Source organism: Loxodonta africana, chromosome 15 (assembly GCF_030014295.1).
Source record: "Loxodonta africana isolate mLoxAfr1 chromosome 15, mLoxAfr1.hap2, whole genome shotgun sequence".
NCBI lineage: Eukaryota > Metazoa > Chordata > Mammalia > Proboscidea > Elephantidae > Loxodonta > Loxodonta africana.
In genome coordinates this window covers 44,213,945-44,231,666 of record NC_087356.1, presented here as the reverse complement: position 1 = coordinate 44,231,666, position 17,722 = coordinate 44,213,945, and the positions used below count along the sequence as shown (strand labels likewise).

At 39.9% G+C, this 17,722-nt stretch overlaps 1 pseudogene; it reads right to left on the bottom strand.

The window, feature by feature from the left end:
- Positions 1-12,603: 12,603 nt before the first annotated feature.
- LOC111747772 (immunoglobulin kappa variable 4-1-like) overlaps positions 12,604-17,722 on the bottom strand; it is a 30,402-nt pseudogene continuing 25,283 nt past the window's right edge.

The following is a 17,722-nucleotide window of genomic DNA, read 5'->3' as shown; positions in this document are numbered from 1 at the left end:
GACAAGATTTCCTGGGGATGTTTTGGCTGCCATCAGCCCTTGAGGGAATTTTTGACTCCAGGTATGCATTGCCTAGGTGGTCTGGAACTTGCCAATCTTGAAGTTGGTTTAATGTAGCAGAACGGTAGAGCCCTCAAATGGAAGCCTCTCTGGAAGAGGGTATGCCCATCCTAAGTCCTCAGGAAACCTCACAAATGATTTTTCAAGGGGCAATAGCAACAAGAAGTCATAGATTCTTGACATCCAAGAATGTAAGATAGCTAGGATACGAAGGTGATGCAACAGAAATAACAGAGAACAAAAGGAGTTCTGCTCACACTTCAGATTTGGGCATGAGGTGAGTTTATTTAAAAAAATAAGTGATAAAGAGCATGTGTGCAAGGTATAAGAAAATAAAAATGGTGACACCATAGATTTGAAAAAGAAATCAAACAGAATTTCTAGAAATTAGAGATAGAACAACCAAAGTTTTAAATCTCAATGGCAAATCCACTTTCACTTCCAAGCAAGACACTGTAATAATAAGAATGAGGTTTTCCTTCCGTGTGAAACAACCAAAATATATGTATATGCACACACATATATATATTCATATACATATATATACATACTTACACTCACACACACATACACAGATGGTTTTCAAGACTCTGACTTTCAGACATTGAAGGACAGTGATAACTGAGAGACAGAAATCAAACACAGTGAACACTATGATGGCACTAGTCAGCTGCCCTGAGAGTTTTCAGGCTGCACCACAGGGAGGAGGTACACAAGGGGAGCCCAGCAGACTCTCTAAGTTGAGGGGACAGAGCTGAGAGTCCAGAAAGACTGAAATGATTAAAGTTTTTAAGACAAAGCACCAAAGAAGAAGAAGCTGTAGAGAGAGAACTACAAATGTATGTGGACGGTGCCTCTGGGATTTATATGTATAAGTACTCCCCTGTGTCTCCCGATCCACTGGGTTCCCCACACTCTCCTTCCTGTTACTGTACATGAGCACACAGTCCTATCTGAAGCCAGTAATCTGGCCCTTTCCTCTGACTTACTCAAGAGCATTACTTGGCATTACTCTCTTCTCTTTCCAGAAGTATTCATGTTCATTTCTCTTTGGCATCATTCCCATCAGCAGGCAAATAACATTCTAAAAAATGCTCTAGATCTCACATCTCCTTCCAGTTATGTCATTTCACTCTTCTCCTTTACCAAAAAGCTCATTGAAAAAGTTTTAGAGTCACCAACCCTAAATCCTCTCTTCCCATTCTCTCTTGGGCACCCTCTATTCACGGCACTATTCCTGCTGTCTAACTGCACTACTACTCAATGTCACTAGTGACCTCCACACTGTCAAATCCAGTGGTCGCCTCCCAGTCTTCATCTTCCAGACCAAATACTAGCATTTAGCACATTGCTAAAGTCCTCCTTCTTGATACAATTTCCATATCGAGCTCCGGGATTTTACACTCTCCTTTTCGTCATCCAACCACATGGCTCCTTCTCAGACCCCATTGCTGGTTCCTCCTCATCTCCCCTGCCTCAGAGCTCAGTCCCTGGTCTTCTTCTGTTCTCCATCTATTCAGTTCTCATTTTTCACATTTAAATTTCCATACCATATCTGTTCCCATGAATCCAGTGGTCTACTTGATAGCCACACATGGAGGTTTAATACACATCATAAGCTTAAAATGTTCAGAACAAAATTCCTAATCTTCAACCCCAAATTCACTCTTCCCACAGCGTTCCTTAGGTAAATAAATATCAAGTCCACCTTTCTGGTTACTCAGAGCAAAGCCTTGGAGTCATTTTAAGACCTACTTTTCATCTCACATTCCTTGTCAAAACCATCAGCACATTGCTATCTCTATTTTCAAAGAAGGCCTCTCCTCACCCTCTCCACTATTACCACCATCCACCTTAGCAGTCATCATCTCTAGCCAGGATGATAATAATGGCCTCCTCAGTGGAATCTCTTTTGTACTGTCAAACTACAAATTAAATCATATACTCTATTTAAAACTCTCCAGTTACTATCATCTCATCCAAAGTAAAACACAAATCCTTAGGGTAGCCTACAATACCCTACAAAATAAACCCCCCTCATTATTTCTTTGACCTTGTGTCCCAGCAACCTCTTCCTTACAACTCCACTCTAGCAACACTGGCTTCCTTGCTTCTCTTCCAATATGTTGGTTCCAATTCTGCTCAGAAATTTGCTATTTTCTCTAACTAGAACCCTATTTCCTGGAGATATTCCTATGGCTCATTTCTTTGCCAACATTAAGACTTTGATTTGATCATACTTTCTCAGGGCCGCCTTCCATCACAATCTATTGTAGACCAATTATAAAAAACATGCCCAACTCTTTTTTTTTAAATAATTTTTATTTTGCTTGAAGTGAAAGTTTACAAATCAAGTCAGTCTGTCACATACAAGCTTATATACACCTTACTACATACTCCCATTTACTCTCCCCCTAATGAATCAGCCCGCTCCCTTCTTCCAGTCTGTCCTTTCGTGACCGTTTTGCCAGTTTCTAACCCTCTCTACCCTCCCATCTTGCCTCCAGACAGGAGATGCCAATACAGTCTCAAGTGTCCACCTGATACAAGTAGCTCACTCTTCATCAGCATCTCTCTCCAACCCATTGTCCAGTCCCTTCCATGTCTGATGAGTAGTCTTCGGGTTTCTGTCCTGGGCCAACAGAAGGTTTGGGGACCATGACCTCCGCGATTCTTCTAGTCTCAGTCAGACCATTAAGTCTGGTCTTTTTATGAGAATTTGTGGTCTGCATCCCACTGTTCTCCTGCTCCCTCAGGGGTTCTCTGTTGTGCTCCCTGTCATGGCAGTCATCAGTTGTGGCCGCGCACCATCTAGTTCTTCTAGTCTCAGAATGATGTAAGTCTGTAGTTCACGTGGCCCTTTCTGTCTTGGGCTCATAGTTATCATGTGACCTTGGTGTTCTTTATTCTCCTTTGATCCAGGTGGGTTGAGACCAATTGATGCATCTTAGATGGCCACTTGTTAGCATTTAAGACCCCAGACGCCACATTTCAAAGTGGGTTGCAGAATGTTTTCTTAACAGAGTTTATTATGCCAATTGACTTAGCAGTCACCTTAAGCCATAGTCCCCAAACCCCCGCCCTTGCTCCACTGACCTTCGAAGCCTTCAGTTTGTCCGGGAAACTTCTTTGCTTTTGGTCCAGTCAAGTTGAGCTGACCTTCCGTGTATTGAGTATTGTCCTTCCCTTCACCTACAGTAGTTCTTATCTACTAACTAATCAGTAAATAACCCTCTCCCACCCTCCCTCCTTCCTCCCGCTCGTAACCACAAAACAATGTGTTCTTCTCAGTTTATACTATTTCTCAAGAACTTATAATAGTGGTCTTATACATTATTTGTCCTTTTGCATCTGACTAATTTCACTCAGCATAATGCCTTCCAGGTTCCTCCATGTTATGTAATGTTTCAGATTCGTCACTCTTCTTTATCGATGCGTAGTATTCCATTGTGTGAATGTACCATAATTTATTTAACCATTCATCTATTGATGGACACCATGGTTGCTTCCAGCTTTTTGCTATTGTAAACAGTGCTGCAATAAACATGGGTGTGCATATATCTGTTCGTGTAAAGGCTCTTATTTCTCTTGGGTATATTCCGAGGAGAGGGATTTCTGGGTTGTCTGGTAGTTCTATTTCTTACTTTTTAGGAAAACTCCAGACAGATTTCCAAAGTGGATGTACCATTTAACATTCTCACCAGCAGTGTATAAGAGTTCGAATCTCTCCACAGCCCCTCCAACATTTATTATTTTGTGTTTTTTGGATTCATGCCAGCCTTGTTGGGGTGAGATGGAATCTCATCGTAGTTTTAATTTGCGTTTCTCTAATGGCTAATGATCGAGAGCATTTTCTCACGTGACTGTTAGCCACTGGAATATCTTCTTTAGCGAAGTGCGTGTTCATATCCTTTGCCCACTTTTTCATTGGGTTATTTGTCTTTTTATAGAGTAAAGTGTATATAGATTTTAGAGATCAGGCACTGGTCAGAGATGTCATAGCTGAAAATTTTTTCCCAGCCTGTAGGTGGTCTTTTTACTCTTTTGGTGAAGTCTTTAGATAAGCATAGGTATTTGATTTCTAGGAGCTCCCAGTTATCTGGTTTCTCTTCATCATTTTTAGTAGTGTTTTGTATTCTGTTTATGTCTTGTATTAGGGCTCCTAGGGTTGATCCGATTTTTTCTTCCATGATCTTTATCGTTTTAGTCTTTATGTGTAGGTCTTTGATCCACTTGGAGTTAGTTTTGTGCATGGTGTTTAGTTTTGTGCATGGTGTGAGGTATGGGTCCTGTTTCATTTTTTTGCAAATGGATATCCAGTTATGCTAGCACCATTTGTTAAAAAGACTATCTTTTCCCCAGTTAACTGACACGGGGCCTTTGTCAAATATCAGCTGCTCATATGTGAATGGATTTATATCTGGGTTCTCAGTTCTGTTCCATTGTGTCTATGTGCCCGTTGTTGTACCAGTACCAGGCTGTTTTGACTACTGTGGCTGTATAATAGGTTCTAAAATCAGGCAGAGTGAGGCCTCCCACTTTCTTCTTCTTTTTCAACAATGCTTTACTTATCCGGGGCTTCTTTCCCTTCCATATGAAGTTGGTGATTTGTTCCTCCATCACTTTAAAAAATGTCATTGGAATTTGGATAGGAAGTACATTGTATGTATAGATGGCTTTTGGTAAAATAGACATTTTTACTATGTTAAGTTTTCCTATCCATGAGCAGGGTATGTTTTTCCACTTATGTAGGTCCCTTTTAGTTTCTTGCACTAGTACTTTGTAGTTTTCTTTGTATAGGTCTTTTACATCTTTGGGAAGATTTATTCCTAAGTATTTTATCTTCTTGGGAGCTACTGTGAATGGTATTGATTTGGTGATTTCGTCTTCAATGTTCTTTTTGTTGATGCAGAGGAATCCAAGTGATTTTTGTATGTTTATCTTGTAACCTCAGACTCTGCCAAACTCTTCTATTAGTTTCAGTAGTTTTCTGGAGGATTCCTTGGGGTTTTCTGTGTATAAGATCATGTCATCTGCAAATAGTGATAATTTTACTTCTTCCTTGCCAATCCGGATGCCCTTTATTTCTTTGTCTAGCCTAATTGCTCTGGCTAAAACCCCTAGCACAATGTTGAATAAGAGCAGTGATGAAGGGCATCCTTGTCTGGTTTCCATTCTCAAGGGAAATGCTTTCAGGCTCTCTCCATGTAGAATGATGTTGGCTGTTGGCTTTGTACTAAAAAAAAAAAAAAAAGATACCCTTTATTATGTTGAGGAATTTTCCTTCAATTCCTATTTTGCTGAGAGTTTTTATCATGGGTGGATGTTGGACTTTGTCAAATGCCTTTTCTGCATCAATTGATAAGATCATGTGGTTTTTGTCTTTTGTTTTATTTATATGGGTGATTACATTAATGGTTTTTCTAATATTAAACCAACCTTGTGTACCTGGTATAAATCCCACTTGGTCGTGGTGGATTATTTTTTTGATATGTTATTGAATTCCATTGGCTAGAATTTTGTTGAGGATTTTTGCAACTATGTTCATGAGGGATATAGGTCTGTAATTTTCTTTTTTTGTGGTTTCTTTACCTGGTTTTGGTATCAGGGATATGGTGGCTTCATAGAATGATTTAGGCAGTATTCCATAAATAGGTTTAGTAGTAGTGGTGTTAACTCTTCTTTGAAAGTTTGGTAGAACTCTGCAGTGAAGCCATCCAGTCCCGGGCTTTTTTTTTGTTGGGAGTTTTTTGATTACCTTATCAATCTCTTTTTTTGTTACTGGTCTATTTAGTTGTTCTAATTCTGATTGTGTTAGTTTAGGTAGGTAGAATTTTTCTAGGAATTTATCCATTTCTTCTAGGTTTGCAAATTTGTTAGAGTACAATTTTTTGTAATAATCTGATGTAATTCTTTTAATTTCAGTTGGGTCTGCTGTAACATGGCCCATCTCCTCTCTTATTCGGGTTATTTGTTTCCTTTCCTGTATTTCTTTAGTCAGTCTGGCCAATGGTTTATCAATTTTGTTAATTTTTTCAAAGAACCAGCTTTTGGCTTTGTTAATTCTTTCAATTGTTTTTCTGTTCTCTATTTCATTTAGTTCAGCTCTAATTTTTATTATTTGTTTTCTTCTGCTGCCTGATGGATTCTTTTGTTGCTCACTTTCTATTTGTTCAAGTTGTAGGGACAGTTCTCTGATTTTGGCTCTTTCTTCTTTTTGTATGTGTGCATTTATCGATATAAATTGACCTCTGAGCACTGCTTTTGCTGTGTCCCAGAGGTTTTGATAGGAAGTGTTTTCATTCCGTTGCATTCTATGAATTTCTTTATTCCCTCCTTAATGTCTTCTCTAACCCAGTCTTTTTTTGAGCAGGGTAATGTTCATTTTCCAAGTATTTGATTTCTTTTCCCTGTTTTTTCTCTTATTGATTTCCACTTTTATGGCCTTGTGGTCTGAGAAGATGCTTTGTAATATTTCGATGTTTTGGATTCTGCAAAGATTTGTTTTATGACCTAATATGTGATCTATTCTAGAGAATGTTCCATATGAAATAGAAAAAAAAAGTATACTTTGCAGCTGTTGGGTGGAGTGTTCTGTATAGGTCTATGAGGTCAAGTTGGTTGATTATAGCAATTAGTCTTCTGCGTCTCTATTGAGCTTCTTATTGGGAAGTCCTATCCTTCTCCGAAAGTGGTGTGTTGAAGTCTCCTACTATAATTGTGGAGGTGTCTATCTCACTTTTCAGTTCTGTTAAAGTTTGTTTTATGTATCTTGCAGCCCTGTCAATGGGTGCATAAATATTTAATATGGTTATGTCTTCCTGATCAATTGTCCCTTTAATCATTATGTAGTGTCCTTGTTTATCCTTTGTGGTGGATTTAACTTTGAAGTCTATTTTGTCAGAAATTAATATTGCTACTCCCTCTCTGTTTTGATTGTTGTTTGCTTGATATATTTTTTTCCATCCTTTGAGTTTTAGTTTGTTTGTGTCTCTGAGACTAAGGTGTGTCTCTTGTAGGCAGCATATAGACAGATCGTGTTTCTTTATCCAGTCTGAGACTCTCTGTCTCTTTATTGGTGCATTTAGTTCATTTACATTCAGAGTAATTATAGATAAGTATGTGTTTAGTGCTGTCATTTTGATGCCTTTTTGTGTGTGTTGTTGACAATTTCATTTTTCCACTTCTTTTTTGTGCTGAGATGTTTTTCTTTGCAAATTGTGTGTTCCTCATTTTCATGGTAGTCGAATTTATGTTTGCTGAGTCATTATATTTTTCTTTGTTTTTATTTTGAGTTATGGAATTGTTAGACCTCTTTGTGGTTACCTTAATATTTATCCCTATTGTTCTAAGTAAAAACCTAACTTGTATCATCCTATATCGCCTTGTTTTCCTCTCCATATGGCAGTTCTATGCCTCCTGTATTTAGTTCCTCTTTTTGATTATTGTGATCTTTTACTTAACGACTTCAATGATTCCCTGTTTTGAGCATTTTTTCCTTTTTAAAATTAATCTTGTTTTTGTGATTTCCCTATTTGAGTTGATATCAGGATGTTCTGTGACCTTGTGTTGTGTTGTTATCTGATGTTATTGATTTTCTGACCAAACAATTTCCTTTAATATTTCTTGTAGCTTTGGTTTGGTTTTTGCAAATTCTCTAAACTTGTGTTTATCTGTAAATATTTTAATTTCCCCTTCATATTTGAAAGAGAGTTTTGCTGGATAAATGATCATTGGCTGGCAGTTTTTCTCCTTCAGTGCTCTATATATGTCATCCCATTGCCTTCTTGACTGCATGGTTTCTGCTGAGTAGTCTGCACTTATTCTTATTGATTCTCCTTTGTAGGAGACCTTTCTTTTATCCCTAGCTGCTTTTAAAATTTTCTGTTTAACTTTGGTTTTGGCAAGTTTGATGATAGTATGTCTTGCTGATTTTCTTTTTGGATCAATCTTATATGGGGTTCGATGAGCATCTTGCATAGATATCCTTTCATCTTTCATGATGTCAGGGAAGTTTCCTGCCAGCAGATCTTCAACTATTCTCTCTGTATTTTCTGTTACCCCTCGTTGTTCTGGAACTCCAGTCACATGCAAGTTATTCTTCTTGATAGAGTCCCACATGATTTTTAGGGTTTCTTCATTTTTTAACTTCTTTTATCTGATTTTTCTTCAACTATGTTGGTGTCGATTGCTTTATTCTCCAACTCCCCCACTCTGCATTCCAATTTCTCGATTCTGCTCCTCTGACTTCCTATTGAGTTGTCTAATTCTGTAATTTTACTGTTAATCTTTTGGATTTCTGAATGCTGTCTTTCTATGGATTCTTGTAGCTTATTGATATTTCCACTATGTTCTTGGATAGTCTTTTTGATTTCTTCAACTGCTTTATCAGTGTGTTCCTTGGCTTTTTCTGTAGATTGTCTTATTTTATTTTTGAGGTCATCCTTGATGTCTTGAAGCATTCTGTAAATTAGTTTTTTATATTCTGCATCTGACAATTCCAGGATAGTATCTTCATTTGGGAAAGATTTTGATTCTTTAGTTTGGGGAGTTGTAGAATCAATCATGGTCTACTTCTTTATGTGGTTTGATATTGACCGCTGTCTCTGAGCCATCTATAAGATATTGTAATGATTTATTTTATATTTGCTCACTGAGTCTTATCTTGTTTTGTTTTCTTTCAATATATGTAGATGGGCTACTAAATTGTGCTGTCTTGATTGTTGTAGCCTTTGAATCACTTATGTCCTATTACCAGCTGGTTTGGGCCAGTACCAGAAATATAAGCCTAAGAGTCCATTCACTATTCTTGAGTAGAATCTGATTTTGGGTCACCAAGTGTGTGGAGTAGACTGTCACCTGTTCGCTTAGAGGAGTAGTGGTGATAGTTGTGTGCAGCAGATTCTAGTAGCAGCAGGGGGTCACATTCCAGGGGAGGCAGGATGCTGACAGGCTTCCCCCAAGTCCCAGTGAGGTAGGTGTGTCTCTATTCCTAAAGCACTTTGGTGGGTGGGCTCTGCAGCTGTACCTTAGGCACCCAATGCATGTACCTCTACAGATTGGTAGATGTCACTATCCTCAGACCCCTGTGGCAGGAGGTTAGGTGGTTTGGGTGGAGCTTCAGCCCTCAGTTCCCCCTTGTGGGTCAGTGAGGGCTCTGTTTAATAGGTAGAGATATCAGACCTGGGAAACTTGTCTTTCCAGTAATCTGCTAAAACAATTACAGTCAGATCACTATAAGAATTGCCTTTGCATTATAATAGCTACCTTGTTCCCTGTAGGGATGAAAGCCCAAGACTGTGGATCTCATATGCTTGGCTGGAGCTGGTTCTGTATTTTTAGCCCAATTTCAGGAAGTCAAGGAAGGATTCTTGGTCCCTGGGTTTTTTGTAGCTGCTTCTCTCAGGCCAGGAGAATGGGTTAGGAAAAGACAAAGCAAACAAGCAAACAAACAAAAAAAAAAGTCAAGCACTTCAGTCTCTGGCCCAGGAAATTCCAATGTTAATGAAGCCGCCTGGGAAGGGGAGGGGAGGGATCAGATAGATAGGAGAGAGTAGCACCCAGGAATATAGACAAAATTACTTATCTTGCTTGGTGAGGACTGTTTTATCAGAGATTCCTGAGGGGCAGGTAGCCTGTGTGTGTTGGCTGGGTTGAGACTGCCCCCAGGGGTCAGGCCCATGTCCTGTGCACGTGCTGTCTCAGAAGCCGTAGTCAGTTCCTCCGCTCTCAGTCCAAAGCCCAGCGTCAGGGTTCCCCGGCTGGGGTGCTGCACTCCCGGCTCCAAAACCAGTCACTGCCTCCCAGTGACTTCTCCTCCTGTCAGCCTCATCACTGCGCTGCCTGCGTGCACTGGCTGGGCTTCCCCCGAGGTCACTTCAGGGGGCTAGGGCAGCGTCCTGAGTTTGCACCGTCTTGGGATGCCATGCTCAGCTCCCCTGAGCTCAGTCCAAAACCCGGTGCCAAGGTTTTCTGACTGGGACGCTGGCTCCAGGCTCCAAAAACAGTCGCTGCTTCCCCGTGGTTGCTCTTTCACTCTCTCCTTAGCCATGTCAGTGTGCAGCCTGCCTGCACTGGCTGAGTCTCTACAGAGGTTACCCCAGGGGCTAGGGGTTAGGGCTGTGTCCTGTGCCTGCCCTGCCTCAGCAAGCTGCTATCAGCCCCGCCACTCGGCACCAGGGAACCGCGAGGGCTCAAGGCTGTGGAGTGGATCGTGGGATCCAGAAGCAGTCGCTGGTTTGGGGCACAGCTTTTCGCTTACCTGTCACTCAGGTCAACTCTTTAGATCTGTGTTTGATGGTCAGGGTTCGTAGATTGTCATGTATGTGATGGATTCACATGTTTTTCCGAGTCTTTGTTGCAAGAGGGATCCGAGGTAGCTTCTACCTAGTCAGCCATCTTGGCCCCCCCCCATTCTCTATTCCTCCCTGTATTCATGTTTTTTTGCGATGTGACTTTACATCTCCTCCTACCAAGAGTTAGGGATTATTTACCTTCCCTTTTTTTTTTTTTCAATATGAGCTGCTTTTGTGACTTGTACTGATCCATAAAATGAAGCAAACTTCATAGAATGCAGAACCTCATACCAGTACGGAGTCTAGGCTTCAAGAAGCCTTGTGTGCTCTTATTTTCTTGCTTGAAATCCTGTCAACTGACATTCAAACAAGCTAGAATTAGTCTGGCAGATGATGAGAGCGATATGACCCAGTCACCCCAATAGCCCCAGATGATGGTCAGTCAACTATAAGCATGTGACACATTTGAAAGTCTCATGAGCCTTTCTATATCAGCTAGCATCCAGTTGCCATCATCCTACTTTTAATGGCTACTCACTCTCCCAGCAAGCTCTTATCCTCTCCCCTGCCAGATTTTTTCTGCATGGCACTTACAAAAAATAGTAAATATTTATGCAGGTGTTGATTCTGTATCTCTTCCAGCTAGAATGAAAGCAATATTTTAGTGCATGTCACCTAGTACCCAGTGCCGTCAATTCCGTCACCTAGTAAGCACCCATAAATATGTCTCTCATGAATGAAACAGTACTTAAAAAATATTTCTCATGTTAGAGGAAAGACCTTGTTATATGAGTAAGAGTGTTCAGAGACTGCTGATCAAATCTGCTGTACTTGAAGCAAAATTTCATTAACCCATGTATTTCATAATAATAATAATAAACTGTTACCGTTGATTTGCTTCCAACTCATAGCAACCATATAGGACAGAGTAGAACTGCCCCATAGGGTTTCACAGGAGCAGCTGGTAGATTCAAACTGCCAGCCTTTTGGTTAGCAGCTGAACTCATAACCACAGCACCACCAGGGCTCCAATTTTATAATAATACTAGTGCAGAAAAAATGCTAGAATACCAGGAGTTTTTAAAATTATTACACGAGATGAGCCCGTTCATTCAAATTCCAGCAGACTAAAGAAGCATGGAGCGCAGTGGTGGCTCAGTGGTAGAATTCTTGCCTTCCATGTGGGATACTTGGATTCAATTTCTGGCCCGTGCACCTCATGTACATCCACTACCCTTCGGTCAGTCAGTAGAGGCTTGCATGTTGCAGTGATGCTGAACAAGTGTCACCAGAGCTTCAAGACTAAGAAAATCTAGGAAGGAAGACCTGGTGATCTATTTCTGATAAATCAATCAAGGAAAACCCTACAGATCACCCAGGTCTGATCCCATTATGCATGACGTCTCCATGGATAGGGGCCAACCTGACAACAGCTAACAAGAAAGAACCATGGTATCCTTCAGTTATCTAGTGAGGCTCAAGTCTCCCAAGAGATGAATTTAAAGAAGAAGTTGGTAATTAATGAAAAAATGACATAGGAAAACTATGAAATATTTCTAGAGTGATAGAGTTAGTGAATTAGAGACTCTCCTTTGAAAGAATGAGGAGCCACTGAAAGAAATGGAGAAAATAGGATAGTAAAATAAGAGCTAGAGTAGGAAAAAACCTACAGTGAAATAGATCAGAAAGCATGACTGGGAAACAGCATATGTGGAAAGAACCAGAAAGAGGAATACTGCCTTCTTCGAAGGAAGTTTTGAATATGAAGCGTCAAGGGTTTAAGAGTGGGAAGGTCAAGAGTTGGGATGGTGTGCTAAGTGCAGAGAAAGGAAGAAGACCAAGAGAACAAGGAAATAAAATTGGAATGTAGCAGAGTTCAGAAGACACAAAGAAAAGAGAATGATCTCTCTGGGTGTAACACTTACTGGACCCTATTCCAGATCAGTCATGTGGTCCATCCATGTGAAACTTGAAGAATCCTATGATATGACAACTCCTGACAAAGTCTATAAGAGATTTTTGCAGCATTTTTACAAAAAGACTGAAATGTGCTCCAAAATATCCACATCCTTGCAAACAACCCAGGAATTAGTCAGGAGATCCAGCTGATGGGACAGACAGAGGAAGCGTGCAGCTTCAGGGCTGAGGAGAAAGGAAGCAGCTGGTGCAGTGAAGACTCACTGGCCTGCAACCTGGGGTAGGACGTTTGTGTTTGGGGCTGCAGCACTGTGGGAGGAGAGCTATTATGTTACTGACAGTAATAAAGTGCCACATCCTCAGCCTGGAGGCCGCTGATGGTCAGAGTGAAGACTGTCCCAGATCCAGTGCCATGGAACCGGTCAGGGTCCCCAGATCCCCAGGTGGATGCATTGTAGATGAGCAGCCTAGGACCCTGTCCTGGTTTCTGCTGGAACCAGGCTCAGTTGCTACTAATACTCTGGCTGAACTTGGAACTGATGTAGCTGTTTCCCCTGGAGATACAGCCAAGGAGGCTGGAGACTAGGTCATCATAATGTTCCCAATGGCACCTGAAATCACAAATGGACATTTATCACACATACATACATATACACATATTATCATAGACACATTAAAATATCCTGTCTTAAACGTGCTACCTGGTGATAATAATACATCTCAGCAAATAACTGAGTCCATTTTGGAAATAGCCACCATTTCTCACTACGTATTAAAACCATTTTTCAATTCTGCAAAGATACCACTCTAGAAAAATAGAGGCAGTTTTAATGTTCTCACCAGAGACCCAGAGCAACAGACACATGAGGATCAGAGTCTGTGGCACCATCTTGCTGCCCCTGCCTGCCTGATGCAGATCAGCTCACATTGCAAAGGCACCATTTATAATATCTGAGCAGCCAGCCTGGGCGTGGAGGGGCATATGCAAAGCAATCAATGAGCGTGGAAACAAACTGCATGGGCAATAGGTTGTGAAAGTAACCAATGTAAATCAAGAACCAAAAATATCATCATGAAGTATAATTCAATGATTAGAAAAGACAGAAGTCAATTTACAAGCTATAATAACAACTCAGAAGCTCTAAAGCCCCGGACTCCTAAATGATCTCATTAAGAGCCTCTATTTTATTTTATTTTTTGTGCTCTAGGTGAAAGTTTAAATCTCAAGTTAGTTTCTTCTATAAAAATTTATATACACATTGTTATGTGACCCTAGTTGCTATCCCTACAATGTGAAGAGCCTCTATTTTAAATTTAAAAAATTATTAAATGGGTTCAGGTTTCATAAATGATGGGCCAGATTCCTGAAATCAGCAATCATGGTGAAACCAAACAAGCAAATATGCTGGGAAAATACAAAAGAAGAGAAAAGGAAAGAAGAAAATGAGGATCTTTTGACTCAATTTTTGAGAAATGTTTATGGCCAAAAAGTATCTGAGCACTAAAGCCACTTTTATCCTGAGGATACTATAAAGACACAGCAAACACTTGAGATTAGATTCCGGGCTCTGCAAAGGCCAGAGAAATGGAAGACAGGTACAGAAGTTGCCCATGTGGGGAGTCCTCAGGGACCCTATAAAGAGGTAGGACACAAGGGGCCACTAATTTCAAAGTAAGTGTGAAACAAAGAGAAAGTGGAACCTATCACTCCCTTCATAGGAACTGATAAGGGGTGCATTGTGAAAACGGACAAGAACAGACAAACAAGGTTTCCTTGCGGAGTTTTGCTTGCAATCAGCCCTTGAGAGGATTTTTCACTCCAGGTACTCATGGCCTAGGTGGTCTGGAACTCTCCAATCTTGAAGTTGGTTTAAGGTTGCACGACAGTAGGGTCCACAGATGGAAGCCTCTCTGGAAGAGGGCGTACCCATCCTAAGTCCTCAGGAAATGTCACAAATGACTTTTCAAGGGCCAATACCAACAAGAAGTCATAGATTCTTTACATCCAAGAGAGTAAGATAGCTAAGACATGAACATGAATGTGATGCAGCAGAAATAACAGGGAAGAAAAAGGAGTTCTGCTAATACTTCAGATCAGGGCATGATATGAGTTTATTTGAAAAAAAAAACAAGTAACAAACAGCATGTGTGCAAGGTGTAAAAACTAAAAATAGCGACACTGCAAATTTGAAAAGGAACCAAACAGAATTTCTCGAAAGTAGAGACAGAACAACCAAAATTTCAAATCTCAGTGGAAAATCCCCTTTCACTTCTAGGTAATATATAGTAATAAGAACGAGGTTTTCCCTCCATGTGAAACAACCAAACATATATATATATGCACACACCTATGTATACATGTACAAAAGCCATTGCTGTTGAGTCTATTCCAACTCACAGCAACCTATTGGACAGAGTAGAACTGCCCCACAGAGTTTCCAAGGAGCACCTGGTGGATTCAAACTGCACACCTTTTGGTTAGCAGCTGAAGCACTGAACCAGTAAGCCACCAGGGTTTTCTGTGTTCATATACACACGCACACACACTCACGCATGCACGCACACATGAATGGTTTTCAAGACCCTGGCCATCAGGCATTAAAGGACAGAGATAACTAAGAGACAGGAATCAAACAAAGTGAGCACTATGATGGCAGTAGCCAGCTGCCCTGAAAGAGTTTTCAGGTTGCACCACAGGGAGAAGGAACACAGGAGGAGCCCAGCAGACTCTCTAAGTTGAGGAGACAGAGCTGAGAGTTCAGAAAAACTAGAGTGGTCGAAGCTTTTAGGCCAAAGTACCAAAAAAGAAGAATCTGCAGAGAGAGAACTACAGGTATATGTGGACGGTACTTCTGGAGTTTATAATATATGTACCAGTATAATGCATGGCAAAAATAGCATAAAGCCTTGGAAGGAGGAAATGAAATACACCATTCTAAGTTTCTAATCTGCATGTGAAGTGGTATATCACTTGAAGATAGTCTAAGTTAAAATTGTGTATTAGAAGCCCCAAAGCAACCAATACAATAACAAAACAAAAAATTATAGCTAATAAGCCAACCAAAGAAATAGAAAGGAAAGGTAACAAATGATTTATAAGAAGGCAAAAAAAGCAGAAGCAAAAGGGGACAGAGAACAGATGGGACAAATAGAAAACAAATAAAACAAAAAAAACCAAACCCAGTGCCATCAAGTCGATTCCAACTCAGCGACCCTATAGGACAGAGTAGAACTGCCCTGTAGAGTTTCCAAGGAGCTCCTGATGGGTTTGAACTGCCAACCCCTGGGTTAGCAGCTGTAGCATTTAACCACTACACCACCAGGGTTTCCAGAAAACAAATAGCAAAGTAAAAATAGATTAAAACTTAAAATATTAACCATTCTAACACTAGTCAAAAAGACAGTGAAGTGACTATATTTAATATCAGATCAAGTAGATTTCAGAAAACAATACTACCAGGTCGATTAATCAAGAGGACATGATAATAATAAACATTTATGTGAATACATTCACTATCTTGATTGTGGTAATAATTTCAGGAATATATACATGTCAAATGTTGCAGACATGATTTATTATGTGTTAATTTTACTTCGATAAGGCTTTTTTTTACATCACACTATAAAGCAAAAAAAATAGAGAGAAAAGAACCACCTTTTTTAGCTATGTATATAAATTTGCATTTTTACTTATAGACAATTCAAGGACTATAGAATATTTTAGCTTTGTAGATCTTCCCACTAAGTTACCTGTTATCGTCATATATATTTTCAGGAGATCTGGTGGTGCAGCGGTTAAGTACTTGGCTGCAAAAAGAAAGATCGTTGGTCCTACATATATTCTATACCCTGAAAAACTTTATTTCATACAACTGATAGATATCCATATTCACTCCCATATTTTACTTCATTTCTTTGGCTTTTGCCTTCTCTTAATGTAAATTACCCAAGGGAAAGTAGGCAGAAATCATAAAGTCTTTAATGACGTAGCCTCAGAAGTCACACAGTATCATTTCCCCAATATTGTATTGATGATATAGGTCAGTCCTATTCAATGTGGACATTGTCGTTGATAGGTGTCATGCAGTTGACTCCAGCTCAGAGAGACTTTATGTATGACAGAATCAAACATTGCAGAGTCCTGCACCATATCTATGAAATTCAGTGTGTTTGAGTCCATTGTTGTGGCAATTGTGTCAATGTGTTTCACTGAGGGTTTGCCTCCTTTTCGCTAACCCTCTACTTTATCAATCACGATGTCCTATTCTATCAAATGGTCTTTCCTGGTAAGGTGTTCAAAATAAGTAAGACGAAGTCTTGCCATTCTCTCTTCTAAAGAGCATTCTGGTTTTATTTCTTCTAGGATATATTAACTCAATCTTCTGGCTGTCCGTGGTATATCTCCAACATCACAATTCAGATGCGTCCATTCTTCTTTCTTTTTCATTGTTCAGATTTCACATGCATATGAGGTGATTGAAAAGACCATGGCTTGGGTCAGGTGCACCTTAGTCACCAGTGTGACATCTTTGCTTTTTAGAACTTTAAAGAGGTCTTTTGAGGCAGATTTGCCAGCAATACAACCCTTGATTTCTTGACTGCTGTCTCCGTGGACTTTGACTGCTGATCCAAGTAAATGAAATCCTTGACAATTTCCAATTTTTCTGCATCTATCACGATTTTGTTTATCAGTCCAGTTGTGAGGATTTTCTTTATCTTCATTGTCAGGAGTCTTCCATGTTGAAGGCTGTTGTCGTTGAACTTCATCAGTAAGTGCCTTGAGTCATGTTAATTTTCTGTAAGCAGTTGTGCCATCTGCATATCACAGGTTGTTAATGAGTCTTCCTCCAATCATGATGCCACATTCTTCTTCACACACTCCAACTTTTCAATTTAATTGTTCAGCATATAGATTGAATAAGAAAAGTGGAAGATACAACCCTGTTGCCCACATTTTTCCATTTGGAACCATGCAATATTAGCAGGGATAAAGAACGGCACTTGGGGTCAAAGTGTTCTTCTCATACAACTGTCTCTTGATCCATGTACAGACCTGCATGAGAAAAATTAAGTGTTCTGGAATTCCCATTCTTCATAATGTTAGCTATAATTTGTTATGATCTACACAGTCAAATGCCTTTAAGTAGTTGATAAAATATCAGAAAACATCTTTCTAGTATTCTCTGCCTTCACTCAAGATCCGTCTGACATCAGTAACGTTATCCCTCCTTCCATGTCCTCTTCTGAATCCGGCTTTAACTTCTGGTAGTTCCCTGCCACTGGATGACTGCAGACATTTTTTAATTACTTTTTTTTTTTCAGCCAATATTTTTCTAAGTTCTGGTATTAAAAATATTATTCATTAATTTTCACATTACCTTTGATCATCTTTCTTCAAAGTGAGTACGAATACAGATCTTTGCCAGGTGGTTGGTCAGGTAGGGGTGTTT